Genomic DNA, 19418 nt, shown 5'->3' with positions numbered 1-19418 from the left:
TTAAATAAATAGAATAGAAGATTCTTATAAACACTTATTTAGCTGGATGCATTGCTTCAAATAAAATAAAAAAGCGTAGTATTAAGTTATAATTGGCTATGCCCGTTTGACACGCGCCCTGAGCACTAACGCCACTTTACGACCCGTTAATCTTGCGCTTCTTGCGCATGGATGTGTGCCGCTGGATTACCCTGCTCGTTTCCCCAGGTAATCGCGGTTCTCTAGTAAATATAACGGGCGACTGATGGGGGCGCGGCCACGATGACGCGGTAGAGGGGGGTGGAGCCAGGGCGACAGTCGCTGTTCTCAGTGCTGATAGCTGTCAGCCGGAGAGCTGGCGCCGCTCGGATCAGCTGCGCTTTGCGCGGCCCGTTACCCACTCTTCGCTACACTGACTGGCCGCAGAATGACTTCCACCTTCTTCGCCGCTTCCCGTCTTCCCGTGTCCGTATGACCGGCTACCTTCCACTAAACCCAGTAAGTCTTCCTTTCTGTCACTTCACTCTAAAATTGTTTGATAGTTCGTGAAACACTCGTTTTCTATTTAGAATGTAGGATATCCGGGAAGAAAAACGTATAAACTACAGTACTTGCTTGTAAATTATTGTCTTAAATGTAATGGAAAAATTAAGTAAAGTGCAAAATTATGAAGTAAAGTCGTTAGAAAAACTTCAGCGTCTAAATATACGTACACGGATGGAGGCGCGCGGAGCGTCGTGCATCGTTGAGTCGCGCAGGTATTGCTCCTGGTATCCGTACACCCGTCGCAAGCTCAGTGGTTGCTGTTATTTATTTGTGTCCGGTTCTCTTTCATGGGCTTTGGCTCCGGTCGCAGGTATGGAACGCGCGCAGCATTGTTTCTGCCAGCCCACTCGGGTTCCCCGAGTCATTTACCTTTCAGGCCCTCATTCTGCCGGGATCCGGAGCCCACGCTGGCGTTACTAATCCCTGCAATTTGCCGCTTTTTGTAATCCATTTTTTTTTGCATATTCTTCTGTGCATATGTACGCGTAGGGGGTTCATTCCAGTTTGTTGTATGAAAAAAAGGTATGTGTCAGGTTTGTCGCTAACGTAAAGTATACATACTCATTTAGATTAAGTTTGATAAGCATGGTTTGCTCTCACATGCATTGAACAGTAACGGCAAAGTAACACTGTCTGCATATTTGGGTGCCACGCGTCAGCACATCGATCGTTTGCTAAGAATTATGGGCTGCCTTTGTTGCATCCCGCACACGCTGCTTTCGGTGATAAATTCCCAACTGTCCCAGGGAGGGTGCGTTTCCCAGACTGTGGAGTCGGGGCGGAGACCATCCGATCCCGATGCGTAGCTCGACATCAGGCTGTCCGGGGCCGCTGCACAGCTGGCAGCCGAGGAGGTGTGGCCACTGTCAAGTGTTTACCGGTTGCCTCAGTTCAGGCAGCGTCAGGTAACTGGTAGACTTAGTAGGTTTGACCAAAAACGCCAACCACCGCAGTGACGGACATATGCACACCACGGAAATCTATGGGATTTTTATGAGCCTCTCCCCAGCTGCTTTGTTTTGTCCTTTAAGCCCTATTATGGTATCTTCCTCCTCCAGGCAGCAAATTAACGACAGACTATCACAGGAAACTCAGAACAATTTACAGAGAACCCTCCCCCAGCTAATTCTAACCTTAACTCGTTGACAGTGAATCACATACTTCTTATAGTCACCCCATAATAATACTTTATAATGGATGTTGGTGAACTTATTAGACTCCCTACAATTGCTTTGTTAAAGGTTCCAGAGGGCTAGCTTAGAGGTGGCATCCGTTAGTAAGGAAATACATGTTGTTTTGTTTCAGTGGGTCGTTTGTGGGATTTCACCTCCAAATGGATTAGAGGAGCACCTTATTAGAGGCACAGCGTCTGCCCCACTTACCCTAGCCTGCTGCCTTCATGTTTTTCTGCTCTTTTGCCTAATAAGAGGAAGACAGGCCAGTGTTGCAGCTCCCAGCACTATAAATAAATGCTTATGGTCAGAAGGCAGTGAATGAACCTAGTGTCTGACTGGCTGTGACTTGCGGTGTGTCCTGTTCCTGCATGGCAAGCTCCTGTTTTAATCCTGAGATGTTGTTAACATTGCCCTTTTGTTTCCTTCTTCAAAGGCCCCCATGCTTGCTACCCTCGTTTATGCTTGGCCCAAAATGACTGGGAACATTTACTTTTTTTTGGCTCCTGCTTGCGAATGTGCTCAGAGTTTCCCAATCTTGTACATTTACAGAACAGCAAGATGAGACTGACCCCACCAGCGCCCAGGGAACATTGTTACGGGCTGCAGAATTAAGGCGGTAGTCAGTGGGATGGTTAATGTTATGCTTTTGGCTTCAGCGGGTCGCCAGTGAACCGGCTGGATTTCACACTTGCATTTTACGATTGGCTTGGCACCTGCTGTGTACGGTTCAGGCATTGGGCTCCCAAGGTCCCGGCGGCTGTGATAAAGCATTTGTGCTTCACCATTTGACTTTCTGTCTCCCTGCAGTCTTTAGAGTTACTGCCCGTTTTATCTCTGCCCGTTTCTGTTAGGACTTTTTCTCCCTACAGAAGTGACGGTTTTAGGAAACGTGAAGGCACAGACCCCGCCGAGAGTAGTGGTTTAAAATAATAAAAAAAAAACTTGCACATTCAATGACAGTGGCTGGAGTACATTGCATTAATTGTAGATGTTGCATTTTACTTTTAAGATACTTTTTCCCATTCATGAATCTTTATGTGTACCGAAGTGGGGCTGTCTGTAAAATATGAAGTGAATCTCTCCGGAGGGCCTGTACTTAAGGAGTGGATTTTAGTTCAGACACACATGAGGATGGAGTACGGGAAGGCTTGATGTGAGCAGCGTGTGCTTTACTGGAGGTGAGATATTGTCGAGCACATCCCGTCTCTGGCAGTGAGGACAAGCTGCGTCCCAAGTGTCAGAATCGCGAACCACAACCCCCCCCCCCCCCCCCGGCATTAGCACAAGTGGATGAGGATCGACACACTGATGTCAACAAGCTTTCGAGCATGCGCGTCTGGTTCAAATGCTAGATTCTAAGGATCCAAGCATTTCAGACAGGCATGCCTGGTACTTCAGAAATGTTCCGACAGGTATCCTTCAGGGCGAAGTTTGGAGACGTTTGTGAATTTCAACTCACGAAAGCATTTACTTCTATTTATCAGACAATTTTGTTCAAAGGGCCATACGAGTGAGGCGAATAGCATGTTATAAATATTCATGCCATGGAATAAACTGGGCATAAGTGCAGTAGGCTGAGCTTCCAATAAATGTCCAGATACAAGCGTAAGCAATGTTTGAGCAGGAGTTAGACAACAAGTACAAGTATCCATCACCATTTGTCCTGTCGAGTGACATTCAATCTCATTTACAGCCAGGGTCCATAAAAAATAATATACACTGATTGAGAGACACCTTAAAGCAGATGTAGTATGGTGTTACACTTGGTACTGTAACATAGTGCTATAACAGGTGCAGGAAAATCGGCAGCGCTGCCAGCCATATAATGACCCAGTGTCCATATCTAACTCGTAATGCAGTATGCATACAGGAATGTATATGTGATGGACAGCTGCAATAAGCAAATATGATACAGATAGAGTACCTGTGCTTTTTTCTGAAACTTGTGTGCAGTATCTTTTTATTATAAAGTGTTGTGATATTATGTTTACTGTATCATTTGCTGTAGAGTACTGTGTGTATATTGCAGTACTATACTTAATGTTTTGCCTGTCCCCTATAACTATTCAGTTACTCCCAAATTGACTTGTGCCAGTGGTCCCGGTCTGAAATGCGAGCAGAAGTTGACAGATACCAGTACTTTATTGGAGCACAATCAGCAGACAATGTTTCTCAAGGAAATGGTGACTAGGATGATATTGACGTCTGGAAAGACATCATTGCCAACGTCTTTCCATAAACGACTGTGGGATGTTCCTCTAGGAATCAAAGTTTGTATTTCTTATTGTGGAGGCTGCAGGCTGATTGATTGCTAAAGTAGTGAAACAGCTGATGTTAATTATATATTTATACGGTTTGAGGTAACTGGTGGAGGAGGATGGGCACTGTAATCATTTTCGAAACGAATTGTCTTCTATACTGCCTTGTGAAAATCCATACCTGTAGCCGTGGTTAGTGTTACAGCACATCAACTGCACACAGTTCAGAGCTAAAGCCTAATATGGTTTCTAATAAAATTCTAGTAACGCCTGTTTCACTGAGCTGCTGATTAAGTGTCAATGGTAATGAAACACTGCCAACTGATCACTCTAACCTTCCATATGTACAGCAGGCAAATGACTTCCTGCTGTAATATACATCTCTCGCCATGGTGCTATGGCGCTGCTGTACGTGTGGGTGTGCATGTCCCAGCAAGAACACTAAAAAGCTTTAGCCTTACTAGACGTCTTTCTGTTGCAATGTAGGGAAAATAGACACTTTAAACGATCAGTTTACGAGCTCCTTGGTGGTGCCTGTTCCCATTGCAATAGGTATTAACATCTTTAATTCATTCTGACACTTTTGTGGCCTCACACCGTGAACCATAGCGGACAGAGGCTAACCTTGACTGTGCTGAGCTGGCAGGACCCTAATCTATGAAGGCGAGTGCATAAATAAATACTCTGAGCTCATTTTGTTTGCTGTAGTACTTTGAATGACCAAAATCGTCTCATTTCACTAGTGTTTTGTCCATATCAGAAACATCCACAGAGCTTACATAATGTCCTCATACATTAACCTTATCCATGCAACCCTAACAAGGATAAGTGGTGAGAAGAGGGATGGATGGATGGATGATTGATTTTCAAACATATTTTACTGAAGTAGTTTAATGTAAATACTGTGGTTGAAGGTAGTATAGCAAGGGATTTGGAAGATGAAATTTGCCTGAACTACACAATTTTAATATTAAGGCATGAGAAGCAGCCTCTCTTCACGATGATGATGATAACAGTAATGGAGGCCATTTGGAACTCATTGATTTATAGGACTGCATATCTTTCCTCGCCCAGCATCAAGCTGTATGAGTGAGACGTTTGTCTGTCTTGGTCAACCTCCTACTACTGGATGGGGTGTGTATTTAGTTTAAGGCCCAGGAATAGCATACAAGGTGGATCGAGAAATAGTGCCATTTTACTGTCTGCAACCCAGTGTGGTTCCCACATAATTTCTGTCAGCTCCATGTCTGAAAGGCTGGAAGTTAACATCCTGTCCATTGGCTTTTTGGAAATTCCCTCTCTGGACTGCTGAGCTGATTGGCTATGCGTTGTGAGGAAGACCTTTTTGGTTCATTGACTGCCTACTCCGTGCTTCTTAGCATTCGCCCAATAAAAAAAACGTGTCACACTGACATGACTGACATGAAGTGCACCTTGGAGAAATCAAAGTGCCATGAGCCGTATTGACTGGGTACAGTTATTTTCCCGCCTTGGACACTAAATCTTGCTGAGGTGTGGAGACATGATGCCTCTGCTTTCTGAAGGGCTGTTATAAAATCGGCCGTCTCGCTGACCAACACTGTCATGCGCAAATTCGTGTGAATGTAATTAACATTGTGCCGAACACTCAGCACTGTGGTCAGGGCAGAATGAATCTGACTACGTTGAAGATCAGGATATAGAATCGATGCCTTTCTGCTCTTGATTCAGATATGTGTTAGTCCTCTCCCTGGCCTGTAATACTGCGGTTTCTGAAAGGAAGTGTGAGTGGTCATACTCAGTGGTTCATCTTAAACAGAGTCATAAGGTTTAATCTAATGTGACCACTGTGTTGCTTTTTTCCAATGTCAAATAGTGCAGAATGCCAGAAGTAGTAATTTTCTTTCTAAAATGTGAAAGAGAACGGCTATTGTGCAGATATGTGAATAAGTACGATAGTTCGAAATTTATGACTTTTGAACCTTTCAAGCACACAGGGAGCAGATGACAATGGGGCTATGAAAGGTAATTTATTCATTGCAGCAGGGACAGTTTCACCTGAAAACGCGAATGTTTTGCTCTTTATTAAAGCGCTGTTTCAAGACTGTTCACATCTACGTGTTGTTTTGACCTTAGAAATGTGAGCGGGAAGGACAGACACACGAGTTTCTCATGAAGTAACGTCTGAGTCTCCCTGACCCACGATGCACAGCGCTTCAAGGGCCTAACGAGATAAAGCAGCGTGATTGAGGTCCTCCTCCCAGCCTCTGATGGCACTTGCTCGGCATATTGTATATATACGGTCAGTGGCTCTGAAGCGGAATCTATTAGCAGAACTCTGCCCTAAATTGCTTCTAAAAATATCCAGTGGACGGCTGTGTGTTGTGTAAAACTGTGCGCTTTATGAGTTACTCTGGGCAAGTGTATCTGCTGAATAAATACTCCTCTTTGCCGCGTCTCCAACCAGTTTCAAGATGCAGATGCTCTTTGCTTTATGGTTCGACTTTATGATGGTGCAATAGTGATACAAGTTCAGTAGTCATGAAATTTTTCATTTTGATCTGTTCCTGGGCCCTGGGATAAACTGTTCGATCCTTTCTACTGATAATAGCTAATGGCAGCATCCATGCAGCCCCACTTCCAGTCTCTGTAGAGATCGTGAGCATAAACATCTCATACTGTTATTTTCAGCCCTAGGCGGATTAATCTGAACGTAACTTCATCGTAAGTTGAGGAACATCTGTGTTACATATTTACATATTCGTACGCATGCATGAAAGGTTGCCCTAGGTGTTTTAGAGAACTTCATTCAAAAATGGTATACCAGAACATATACAATAAAATATTGTTGTAGCCATCAGTACAGTAAAAAGCTTTCTGTTTCCTGGTGTATTGTTTTGTTAAAGGACCTGTACAGCCGATACCCTGGTGTCATGAGCGAGGCTGATCTCTCATTGAATGCCACACCTACCTGGAACAGCAGGGGGCGCATAGCACAGGTGTGCTGTTCTTAATTGAAAACCAGCGCATCTGTTCCAGTGAACTGTGCAGGAGTTGAACAGAGCCTCTTGCCTGCCGGCCCAGTTGCGCCAAGTGGAGTAATCGCCTCTAGGGCCGCAGGACGCGCCTCCCCACAGTAGTAGTGCCAGGCTACTCCGGAGTCCGTGTTGGCCGTGACATTGGCCCACTTTATTTCGCGACCCTAAAATGAGTAACTCGGTCACCACTCCGGGGCACATGGGGGAAAATGTTCATGCAGCTTCACTTCCCGGTATCCCAGGGATGTTGCCACATTGGCAACATCTACGACAGAAAGTTTCCCCAGGCTTGAGGTGGCCTCGCCATCCTGTTCCAGCCAGTGGATTCTGGGTGTGATTGTGGTTGCTGGGCCAGCTGGTGCTCAGCCCTGGGCCTGTGAGACGCACCTCGGTCCATGGAAGATCAACTCCTTGTCCCAGTAGTGGCTAGACATCAGGAGCCTTAGGGCTGAAATACTTGGTAGAGCTGCACAAAGTGTAATGTTAACATGAACATTGCATGTTATGCACATGGAATTATCGCATTGCAACAGACAGCTGGATTAAGACAATATGTTATGCTAAAACATTTTTACTCAGTTGTAGGAATTGCTTTGCAATTTACAGTTGTGTTCAAAATTATTCAAGCCCCAATGCTGTAAAGGGTTTTAGGGAATTCAGTGTACATTTGTAATTGTGTTCAAATCTTACAAGGACTTTTTAAAGAACCAAATGCAACTAAAAGGACATCAATTGTTTTTGTAAAACAGTATTAAATGTTTTTTTGTGATTTCTTCATTGACACAATTATTCAACCCCTTAAAGACTACCACTCTTAAGAACAGAGGTTCATCCAAGTGTTTCCGATCAGGTATTGAAAACACCTGTGGATGTCAACGAGCAGCAATCAAGCATAACAAGCACCAATTAGGCAGATTTAAAATGACTGTGATACTCAGCTCCTTCTAGACATTTACTGGTGTGTTTACAAACATGGTGAAGTCAAGAGAATGGTCCAGGAAGACAAGAGAAGAGGTGATTTCTCTTCACAGGAAGGGCAATGGCTATAAGAAGATTGCAAAGATGTTAAACATTCCAAGAGACACCATAGGAAGCATCATTCGCAAATTCAAGGCAAAGGGCACTGTTGAAACGCTACCTGGTCGTGGGAGAAAGAAGATGCTGACTTCGACTGCTGTGCGCTACCTGAAGCGCCAAGTGGAGAAAAGTCCCCGTGTGACTGCTGAGGAACTGAAAAAAGATTTGTCAGATGCGGGGACTGAAGTTTCAGCTCAGACAATAAGGCGCACACTGCGTAATGAAGGCCTCCATACCAGAACTCCCAGGCGCACCCCCTCACTGTCTCCAAAGAATAAGAAGAGTCGACTGCAGTGTGCCAAAAGTCATGTGGACAAACCACAAAAGTTTTGGGATAGTGTTCTGTGGACAAAATGAAGAATGGGCTAAGATACCTGTAGATCGCTGCAAGACACTTGTGTCAAGCTATGCTTCACGTTTAAAAGCTGTTATAACTGGAAAAGGATGTTGTACTAAGTACTAAGAATGAATGTCACTTGGGGGTTGAATAAAACTGATAATGATGTGAGCACAGAAAAGACATTTGTGGTTATTTCATTATAAATGTTATGTTATATTTCTCTGACTTACAAGTGCCTCTGATTTAATTGTAAACAAGATGACTGAAATGATCAAAATCAATGTCAAACTGGCCAAAACACTCAATTTCAGTGGGGGTTGAATAATTTTGAACTCAACTGTATGATGATTCTTTTTCAAGATTATCTAGTATACATTCAAGAAAAATCAATCTAAAGTTTGCCACCGCTGCTTCCGTGTGAGCTCAGTGTGCGCTCTCTGTGAGCTCAGTGTGCGCTCTCTGTGCGCGCTCTCTGCGAGCTCTGTGCGCGCTCTCTGCGAGCTCTGTGCGCGCTGTCTGTGAGCTCGGTGCGCGCTCTCTGCGAGCTCTGTGTGCGCTGTCTGTGAGCTCAGTGTGCGCTCTCTATGCGAGCTCTGTGTGCGCTCTGTGCACGCTCTCTGCGAGCTCTGTGTGCGCTCTGTGTGCGCGCCTGTGCGCGCTGTCTGACCCAATCATAATATTTTGCTTTTGGACTCAGTCATAGACAGTTTGGCGTGTTTGTGATACATTTCAAGAAGAAAAAGTGAACAATAACACCAAAGGACATTCCCTGCACACGGTAAGGAATTCTTTGGATTCCATAGAGATGATATCGAGCAAAAGCAAGTGATCTGTCGGCACTGCTTTGTGTCGGCACTGCTTTGTGGCGGCACTGCTTTGTGGCGGCACTGCTTTGTGTCGGCACTGCTTGTGGCAACATTTGACAGACTATTGTTTCATAAATATAAAAATAAACTGCATTTCCAGCTTTCATGAACAGGGGATTTTCCCATAGTGGTTAATTTAATTGACACATTTACGCAATGTTATATGGTTTCATCTTGGGAGGAGAGACTGAGATCTGTTGTATCATCGAGCAACACATCATCGAGCAATCTGTAAGATAGATTACTATATGGATTAAAGGGGACACACCACTTAATCATTGAATTCAGGTGTTTCATTCAGACCCATTGCCACAGGTGTGTAAAATTACGCACATAACCATGCAGTCAGGTTTACAAACATTTGTGAAAGAATGGGTTTTTCTGAAGAGCTCCGTGAATTTTAAGTGTGCTGCTGTCATAGGATGCTGCTTTACCCTAAGTAAATTTGCGAAACTTCTTCCCTGCTAGATATTTGACAGACAACTGTAAGTGGTGTTATTGCAAGGTGCAAGCGTTTAAGAACAACAGAGACTCAGCCATGAAGTGGCAGACCACATACAGTAACAGAGAGGGGTCGCCGAGTGTGCTGAGGTGCATAGTGTGTGAAAGTCGCTCTATTGACTCAGTAATTGCGGAGTAACTTCCTCTGGCATTAACCCCAGCACAGAAATTGTGCCAGGAGCTACATGGAATGGGTTTCCGTGGCTGAGTAGCTGCATACAAGCCTCACATCACCAAGCACAAGGCCAAGTATTCAAATAGAGTGGTGCAAAGCTTGCCACCACTGGACTCTGGAGCAGTGGGAACGTAACAAATCACACTTCTTTGTCTGACAGTGTGATAGTGGATGTCAGGAGTACGTTACCTGCCTGACTGCATTGTGCCAGCGGGTGGTGAAGGAGAGCTTTTGGTGTGGGGTTGCTTTTCAGGGGGTGGGCTAGGCTTTTTCATTCCAGTGAAGGGAACTCTTAATGCTTCTGCATACCAAGACATTTTGAACAACTGAATGCTTCCAAATTTGTGGGAGCACTTTGGGGAAGGCCCTTTTCTGTTCCAGCATGACTGTGCCCCAGTGCACAAAGCAAGGTCCATAAAGACATGATTGGGTGAGTTTGGTGTGGAAGAACTTGTTTGCCCAGCACAGAACCCTGACCTCAGTCCCATCGAAAACCTTTTTGATGGAATTAAACAGAGATCGAGAGCCAGATGTTCACGTGCCTGACCACACAAATGGTCTTTTGGAAGAATGGGCAAAAAGTCCCACAGACAGACTCCAGAACCTTGTAGAAAGTCTTCTCATAAGCATGGCAGCTGTTATATAGTAGCCGCAAAGAGGGGACCAACTCCATATTGATGTCTTTGGATTTAGAATGGAATGTCATTCAAGGTTCTGTAGGTGTGATGATCAGATGTTCCAATACTTTTGTCCATATAGTATATATAAGACTTTTGAGGTTAAAGAATAGATAAAAGGTAAAAGATAGTTGGGGTAAAATAGATAAAGGGTTGAAGGATAGTTGGGGTAAAATTAGACTCTTTAATGGCTGATTATTATTATGGAATGAATCCAGGTTATGTATGCAGCTCGATTTAATGTATGCCGATCAAGGTTAAACACCCAGTTCAAGGTGATATGCCCTCATTTACATTATGTACCCCACTTGTGAAAATGTATCTTATTCAAGGTCATGCACCCTGATTTAGGGTGTATATTTTATTCAGTGTTGTATAGCTAGTTCAATATTGTATATCCTGCTCCTGGTTATGTACACTTTTATGTAAGCCTCTGTGCCTGTGATTGGAAGGTCGCCAGTTTGAGCCCGGCCTCAGCAGAATAGTCACATTGCAGCAAATATAGACAGATCACTTGCCTTTGCTCAATTTCATCTCTATGGAATCCAAAGAATTCCATTTGTGGGCCCTTGAGCAAGGCCCTTAACCCCTAGATTCATGGCCGCTGCAGCAGGTGACTGTCCTTCCCCGACAAGCTTGCTCTTACCTATATATGTGTTTGTGTGTCATGGAGAACAAGTTGTGGTAGGCGAAATGAGAATTTCCACACAAGGGATCAATTAGGTGTCCTCCTCTTTCTCCTCCTCCTTCTGCTTTTTCTTCTTCTTCCGTCTTCCTCTTCATAAATATATATGGCGTTTCTCAATAACAAAGAAAGCAAAGATCTTGCTAACTTGACTCCCAAGAACCAACTTCAGGAGCGATAAATCGTGGGATTAGTCTCGATTAGCGAGGATGCAACCTGTGCTCCATACTTTTGTTACTAGTATTGGAACTTGTCTTTCGCAATAGACAATGACGTAAAACGGGTATGCAAGAACAAGTAAGGTCAAGTACACGTATTGAGAAAAGCCCCTAGGCACATGTCGTTCCAACATGGCAGTTGAATGGGAAGGATCAGTACGTGTACAGAACGACTCAAATAAGGTCACCACGTCACAGTTATTTTTGTGGCAGATGCACTAGATTCTGTGGGATTCTCAGCAAGTTCCTCTATAAGAGGGTTCAGGAGCCAGTGCTGGAGCAGAAGTGGGGGGGGCTGACATGTGCAAACAAGGGTGACTGATGTTTTCCTTACCAAAAGTTCATGAACAGGGGAAAAAAAGCACCCGATGAATTTCTCTGAAGTCAATGTGGATCCTGTGGACAGTTAATTTAATTTTCCATCCTTGCCTGAAGGGGTCGTAACTAAGCAATGGACCTATTTCAACTTGTGTATCAATAATAGTCCCACATGCAAGGAGCATCTGTTTGGCTATTAGCAGACGGTAAAAGGCAAAACATCCAAAATAATTCAAACAGGAAATACACGGCATTGATCTGCCTTGCTTGTTACTTTACTGAACAAAAGATCGTTTTGCATCGGAAACGTAGTATATTCTTGAGACTGGTACTGCAGGGTCTGTCTCAAGCCTGAGCTTGATCCAGCAACCTAGCCGCAGTTTTGAACAACTCAGGTCTTTGCTTTGCCTTCTGAACATGGTATCTTCTCTCTCTAGGCAATGGCATTGGCTCTCTGTAGCTGTTGTCCTGAATGCAGTGTGGTCCGGCCAGACCTGTAAGAGTGAACTGGCAGGATGTTGACATTGATTTGCACTTTGTGCTATGGATGGGCCTACCAGGTCCAGTCTGTCAACAGATTACCTGGCTATGAGACTATAACTCTAGTGGCCAGCCAGTCAGAAAGGTGAGGCTGGAGTGAGCTGGCTGAAGGACAGGACCACCTTCAAGCTCTTGACCTTCATTCAGCTCGCTTTTCCCAAGGTGCTTTAGCTGGAGGACAAGACCGTGCCCCCAGCTGCCTACACTGCGGTGCTCCCACACCACCTGCTGTACCTGTGGAGAGTTATGGGTATTAAGTAGAAACAGGTGTCTCAGTCCCCAGATTCTTGGCATTCAGGTGTTAGCTGGTTGCTAAAGACAACAGGCAGACAGTGATTCATTCAGGGGTTGGCAACCGACACTGCATCATAAGAGGCTCTTTAAAGCCTCTTCATAACCATCCTCTTTTTTAGCTGCTCTAATTGTGAATGATGAATAGTTGGCTCCTCCGCTTTAACATTAAGGTCCAGGAGGACGGTCTCACTGGCACTGAAACGAGGCCCAGGACCACTGATCTTGTGGGCTGGAGGTGCACTGGACTCCATCCGGCATGTTGACTCTTAAAGGGACAACGCTACCGTGTTAATGTGGCAACACTGTTAATTGATTTTTCTTTTTACCTAGGGATGGGATCTTTAATGTGAAAAATATTGAAACATGCTGCACTTTTATTAGATCGGCAGAGAAACACTTGTCCCAGAGAAGGAGGGATCAGAGCAAACAAGCGCAGATGCACAATTTCAATGCACAATTTTTCTAAGTAACACAAAAAGTGTTACTTAGAAATCCCCCCCACCCAACCCCCGACTCAGTCTAGGCTGAGCGACGGCGGTCTGATTGCTTTGCAGGTCTCAACAAGGCGTCTCACCTTCGCGCCCCCCAGCTCTGAAATCCCTCTTTTTAAATGGAGATGGAAACTAGCGAAAGAGCTTTTAACAGATTTGAAGCTGCGTGAGTCTTGGTTTTGATAACTTTGAAAATACAGGAAGAAAAGAGAGAATTAAATGCCAAATTCTCCATAAAACCTTTACATTTCTTTAAAAGCCTTTCCAGCTTATATGAAATGTTAATTCTTATTGTTATGCAAGCAGTATGGTTTTAACTATTGGACAGACTGGCCTACTTAGATCTACTCAGTGCAATATCTTTATCAGGGTGGGTTTGCTCAGCATCTTTACTAAAAAATCTGTGTGATCTAAATCAGGGCAAACAACTGAGATCTGCTTTAATGCTGGTTGGGTGTTCACCGGGCCGCACAATTTAGACAGATTAGTCTCGGCATAGTTATGTGGACACTTGGCATTTAGAAGTGAATTTCCATGGTAAATTTTTTTAAATGTGCCCTAGAAAGAGGAGCACGACTGGGAGTGAAAGTATAGCAAATGCAGGATTGTCTGCGTAAATGCCTTGCTCCAGACTCCCCAAGTTCAGCAAAGCCAGCTGGCCTTCTTTTTCCCATTCTTCAACCTTTTTGCCTGTGACGTGACAACCCACTGAATCAATTCCCATCCCACCCCGCCCACACAACACACAGCAGCAATGCATCCTCCACTCAGGGCCAGCTGTTCTCATCACCATGAGAGTCTGAGGAGCACGGTGCCTGATGTGGGGCCCGGGTGCCGAGATGAATTACTGTCCTGAAGGGTGAGCGTGAAACCTTCAGCCCTCCGGCTCTTGATGTTTCACAGATCCTCTGAGTAAATGCCCTTTCCAGGCTCATCGACATGCACTCTCCTTTAACTGTGAGAAGTAGATGATTCAAAATATGTAAACGAAACCGAACGATTGCATTACACTGTTTGTTTGGTTTCTTGAAATATTGGCAGATTTTAACGCTTATGATCTGCATTGTGTATCAGTTTCATTGCTATGGATTCCTACTATGCTATGACTATTCTTCTCAAAAAATTAAGTAATGAGCGGAAAGGTCTTCCAATGAAGCATGACATTGGTGTGTCTACACTGTGTTTTAGCTTCTAAATGCCTCTTTAGATTTCCAGTTTTCTGCAGGGAAAATGAAACGGCCGCAGCTGGCCCGGGGTTCAGGGACTCTGACTGTTACATGAGGATTGCACCAGACTGCACTTCAAGGCTGACTTTGCCGTCCCCGCGGAACACCACGTTTCACAGGCATCACGTACTTCACCTCCGTTATCTCTGCCTGCGGGGGTACAAGGACACTCCTGTATCCTGGAATAAATCTCCATGTGCATTAACAGAGGCTGAGGGTTTGCCAGAGTAATCTTTCAATACCTTTGTCTGCCGAGAGCTGAAATGCACTCCAAAAACACCCCCTCCCCCCCCAGTAATCGAGCTGAGCAATGATTGAATCATGACGTAGCTTGATAGTTCGCTATAGCAACGTTTAAGCTAAAATCTGGCATAGTGCAGCCTTGTTTCCAGGCAGGTTATTTTAAACCCAGCTTCATTTTGAGAGACACTCTAAGTCTTGCGGATGCCATATAAAGCAAACAAAAACTCAAAGGAGTGACTAAATGAATATCACTTCAGTCTGGCAAGTCATGAAGAGTGGGCCTCAGTAGCAGGAAGGAAGAAGGAGCGGTTCAAAGACTGAGGCTGGGCGTGGCAGCGGGGGATGCCGCAGAGTGATTCACAGCCGAGATATGAGCCAGAACACCAGCAGGGTGTAGGGTCTGGGGAGACAGTACTGTGAGAAATGGTAAGAATGTCAATTGCTTTGCTGTCTTAAAGTGCTTAGGTGATGCATGCAAAACTTTACACTTAATATGTTCGGCTGTGCTGATCCAGTCTGACCTGGCAGGAGATCACTTGGGGAACTTAAAGCGCAGCCTGATGCACAGTGCCATCTACCTTCCTGGTGCTCTGCATTTATTGTGAAAACTCAGACTGCATGTCAACGTGAGGAGCCGGTGAGATCCCTGAGTGCTGATCTTACTGGACTGACGGCTGCTCTTGCTGAAGGGGCCCTGACTTCTGCTCTGGTTGATTGACTCACGGGGAACAGCTTTTTGAGCCTGTGGGGATAATGAGTGATTGTTACAGTACAGGGGATGGGTGTCGCTGGTGTCTTATCCTCCCTCCACAATGTACCATTTACATATGGAGTTCGTCCGCTGTCCATGGTGCTGATCTGAACCAGACGCACTGTTTACCTTCGGTGAAAAAGCCCACTGCTCAGCACCACATTGCCACACAAAGGCAAAACACCATAACTGCAACCTTATCAAAACTGAGGATCTCTTAGGCTCGGTCTCATCTAAACCAAATATTTTGTTTGAGCTATACTCGGTTTTGAATAAGCACTTTATCATTGACCTGCCTACTACATAATCAAAAACTCTTAAGCCCTTTTTCTCAATTTCAGCGTGAGCATAGTTACTGTGTTTTTCCTTCGTGGAGCAGCACAGTGATATCGTGTAATTTGAAAGCAAGACGTTTATATAAGCAATATACTGTACATGCACAGTACTTGTGTACATTTTTATTTACACCGAAGAGACTATAATACACTGTATAAATATTCTGAGCAATTTGCAGATATGTAAAAGCATATATTGCAGTATACCACAGTCACAAATGTTTTATGAGAACAAGAGAAAATAGCCAAAATACCGACAAGTACCACATTTCAAAACCAGCCTTAGCGAAACATGCACTTTTGTCCAGAATGACACGCAAGTGAGGATTGTAGAGAGAGCCGGATGAGCAATTAGGGGTTAAGGGCTTTACTCAGGAGCCCAATGCTGAAGTCAGTCTGCCAGCTGTGATTTTATGATCGCAGGCGCAGAGTGTGAACCCCTGGAGCCATACACTGCCTCCATGTGGTTGTTAATTGAAGTGCATCTATTTGGCAAAGTCTAACTTCCAGCATCTCTCAAAGCCTTTTTCAATCGAAAAAGGATCAAATGAGATGGGGGACTCTGATGCCTGGGTATGCTGGTGACACTCAAAGAAATTTAGCACCTTGCCAGAACCTAACTGAGCACCAAGTGCTGGTCAGCTGTCCCGCCTGCTTACCTTCCACATCCACAACTGACTGACATTCAGTAAACATAACATCCATCCATCCATCCTTCCATTTTACATGTCTACTTCTTCTATGCAGGGTGACAGGGATCCAGAGACTATAAACATAACATTTCTGACATTAAAAAGGCATTTACAGTCAATATGTTTTCTGCTTTTCAAGTCCAGCTGTTGTATTTGTACAACCAGCCTTAATATTGTTTTTTTTCCATAATATAACCATGACCATAACCCTGCTGTTATTATTTTCTGGGCAAAGGCAATGATTCCAGTTCTGCAGAAATTTGAAATGTTTCCCTGGGGTTGTATTTCTTGAAACAAAGTACATTTTTGGGGGGTGCCACAGCTTTGGGCTTCTGTGACTGTAGCAGGACAACTAGCTGCTAGGTGGTTGCCGGCATCAATCGAGTCTGACGACCAATATAACTGAAACCAGTACAGTTGAAATGTAACCTGTTCAACCAGCAGTATGAATCCCTCCCTGACAGGGATCATAGCAAAATCCACACTACATTTGCCAGGCAGCTGTCCCAGGGGATCTCTGTGTTCCCAGTGGGGATTCCCTGCCTGCCTTAATAGCCTCTCCTCTGTGTTTAACACCTTTTTGTGCTGCACGGATCCCCTGGGAGCTGTGTGTTAGCTGCATGGGGGGAGGGAGGGCGCTATATTTGCCGAGGCAAAACAGTCCTCCTGTTCCCATCAGCCTGGCTCACCCCGGAGGCTGAGATGCAGACGTCTCACCCCCGATTCCTAGCAGCCTGCCTTCCTGCACGTTCGGCTTCCCCCAGACAGCCGCTTCCTGCACGTTCGGCTTCTATCAGGCAGCCTCTTCCTGCACGTTCGGCTTCCCCCAGACAGCCGCTTCCTGCACGTTCGGCTTCCCCCAGACAGCCGCTTCCTGCACGTTCGGCTTCCCCCAGACAGCCGCTTCCTGCACGTTCGGCTTCCCCCAGACAGCCGCTTCCTGCACGTTCGGCTTCTATCAGGCAGACACTTCCTGCAGATTCAGCTTTTCCCAAACAGACACTTTCTGTGTGTTCAGTTTCCCCCAGGCAGGCACTGACTACATGTTCACGATCCCCTAACCCCCCAGACAGGTACTTTCTGCATGTTCAACTTCCCCCAGGCAGACACTTCCTGCATGTTCGGGTTTCCGTAGACCCCCCCAGACAAGAACTTCCTTCATATTGAGCTTCCCCCAGACAGGTGCTTTCTGCATGTTCAGCTTTCCCCAGACAGACGATTCCTGCATGTTCAGCTTCCCCCAGACAGACGATTCCTGCATGTTCAGCTTCCCCCAGACAGACGATTCCTGCATGTTCAGCTTCCCCCAGACAGGTGCTTTCTGCATGTTCAGCTTCCCCCAGACAGATGCTTCCTGCATTCGGGTTTCCCTAGACCCCCTCAGACAGGCACTTTCTGCATGATCAGCTTCCCCCAGACAGGCACTTTCTGCGCGTTCTGCTTCCATCCAGACTGATACTTCCTGCATATTCAGCTTCCCCCAGACAGCTGACTGAACTCCTATTTTACCTAATAATGATGACCCGGAGTGTCTCTCTGAAGGATGCTTCAGGAGTAGTATGGTCCAGAATAGAATATAGAAACAGCTGCCAGCTTTTATAGTCCTTAATCTTAGGTCTTGAGCCTCTGTGGTTCTTTCTGCCCCAGAAAGAGTACGGTGCGGCAGTTCACATGTACCTCTTATCTGGCCGTTTTTGGCTGACAAATGCTCTGTCCCCCCAGGGAGCCTGACACTCCACAAATGAGACTTTAATATCACTGGAGCATCTCTCAGAGCCCGACTGACAGCATGGAGCTGCATTCTGACACAGCGTCTGGGAGATTGATGTGGCCTCCCACCCATCACCAGTGGCGACTTGCCCGCCTTTGGAGCCTCGCTCTGTTATTCGGCCCTTTGGTGAGAGATATCACACCATTAGTTTCCTATCAGAAAGACATGAATATCAAGCTAGTTCTCCGGTTCTGAAAGCGAAGATGACTCCAGCAAGTGGGAGAGAGGACTGTGCTGTTGTACCCTTAAGTAGGGAGCTTAAACTGATTCGTGCCAGAATGCCAGGTCATGTCAGGCAACAGATATGCATTGGCCTAGGCAGCGGCACTGTGACCCAGTGGTCAGCACTTTTGCTGGAATACAACATGTGGAGTTTACTGCCCTCCCCATGGCATGAGGAGGAACATTTCCTCCAGGTTCTCCAGTTTCTCCCCTCAGTCCAAAAGCATGCTAAGGTGAAATGACGTTGTAAAACTGTGTGAATGGTGAGTGTTTGTGTGAGTGTGTGTGAGTGTGCCCTGCCTTGTGCCTGTAGCTTCCAGCATAAGCTCTGGGCTCCCGTGACTAAGAATAGGACAAGCAGGTCTAGAAAATGAATGGACCCATATTTGACCCATTTCTGCAAAGTGCAGGAACTCTTGCATGTACTTCAGAAGCCGCCTGTCTCCCCCTTGTGGCAAAGTATATTTATGGATGAATCAAACCGATTTAATAGGGTTGCGTGTTTTGGCAAAATAATAATGAATAACAAACACAAACTGGCATTATATGTCCAAAAACAGAACTTGGTTAGCTGTATTCTGGACATTCAGTAAATCTAGTGAAGCACAACATGAAAAGCTTTATTCTGTGACTTTGAGGTTGGACTTTTGCTGAGAATCATCATGTTACAATAATGTGTGTTTCTCCTCTAACCTTTGTCACCCTGTGCCAAAGTTTTTATATATTTTTTTTCTCCATAACATTTAAAAAAAACGACCCCTGATCTGAACGCCAAGCTTCTAATAAGCCCCATGCCACTCTTCTGTCCCATCAGCCTCCTCCAGAAATATGTTCAGTGCATTCAAGAGTGAAATTAAAGTGCCGTTTTAGTAAAAAAAAAAAGCATGAAAGCAAATCTGCCATGTGTATTCAAAGAAGATGGATGCCACTTTGCTTCTCTCTGCAAAGTTTTCTGCTGGGTGTCGTGGCAGTGTCTGTCAAAGATAGATTCGGGCAGATGGATATCGCTTTAATTTATTTT

General features: G+C 45.1%; 1 protein-coding gene across 3 annotated transcripts in view; it reads left to right on the top strand.

Annotated features, from left to right (window-relative positions):
* Positions 1-331: 331 nt before the first annotated feature.
* LOC125740677 (uncharacterized) overlaps positions 332-19418 on the top strand; it is a 140601-nt gene continuing 121514 nt past the window's right edge. The window contains exon 1 of one of the 3 annotated variants that reach the window (XM_049012156.1): positions 332-477. The gene's annotated coding sequence lies outside the window, so the exon portion shown is untranslated. The remainder of the gene's footprint in view (positions 478-19418) is intronic. The other 2 variants (XM_049012153.1, XM_049012151.1) reach the window with 2 other exon arrangements.

This window comes from Brienomyrus brachyistius, chromosome 4 (assembly GCF_023856365.1).
Source record: "Brienomyrus brachyistius isolate T26 chromosome 4, BBRACH_0.4, whole genome shotgun sequence".
Lineage (NCBI taxonomy): Eukaryota > Metazoa > Chordata > Actinopteri > Osteoglossiformes > Mormyridae > Brienomyrus > Brienomyrus brachyistius.
This window is presented reverse-complemented; position numbering and strand designations above follow the sequence as displayed.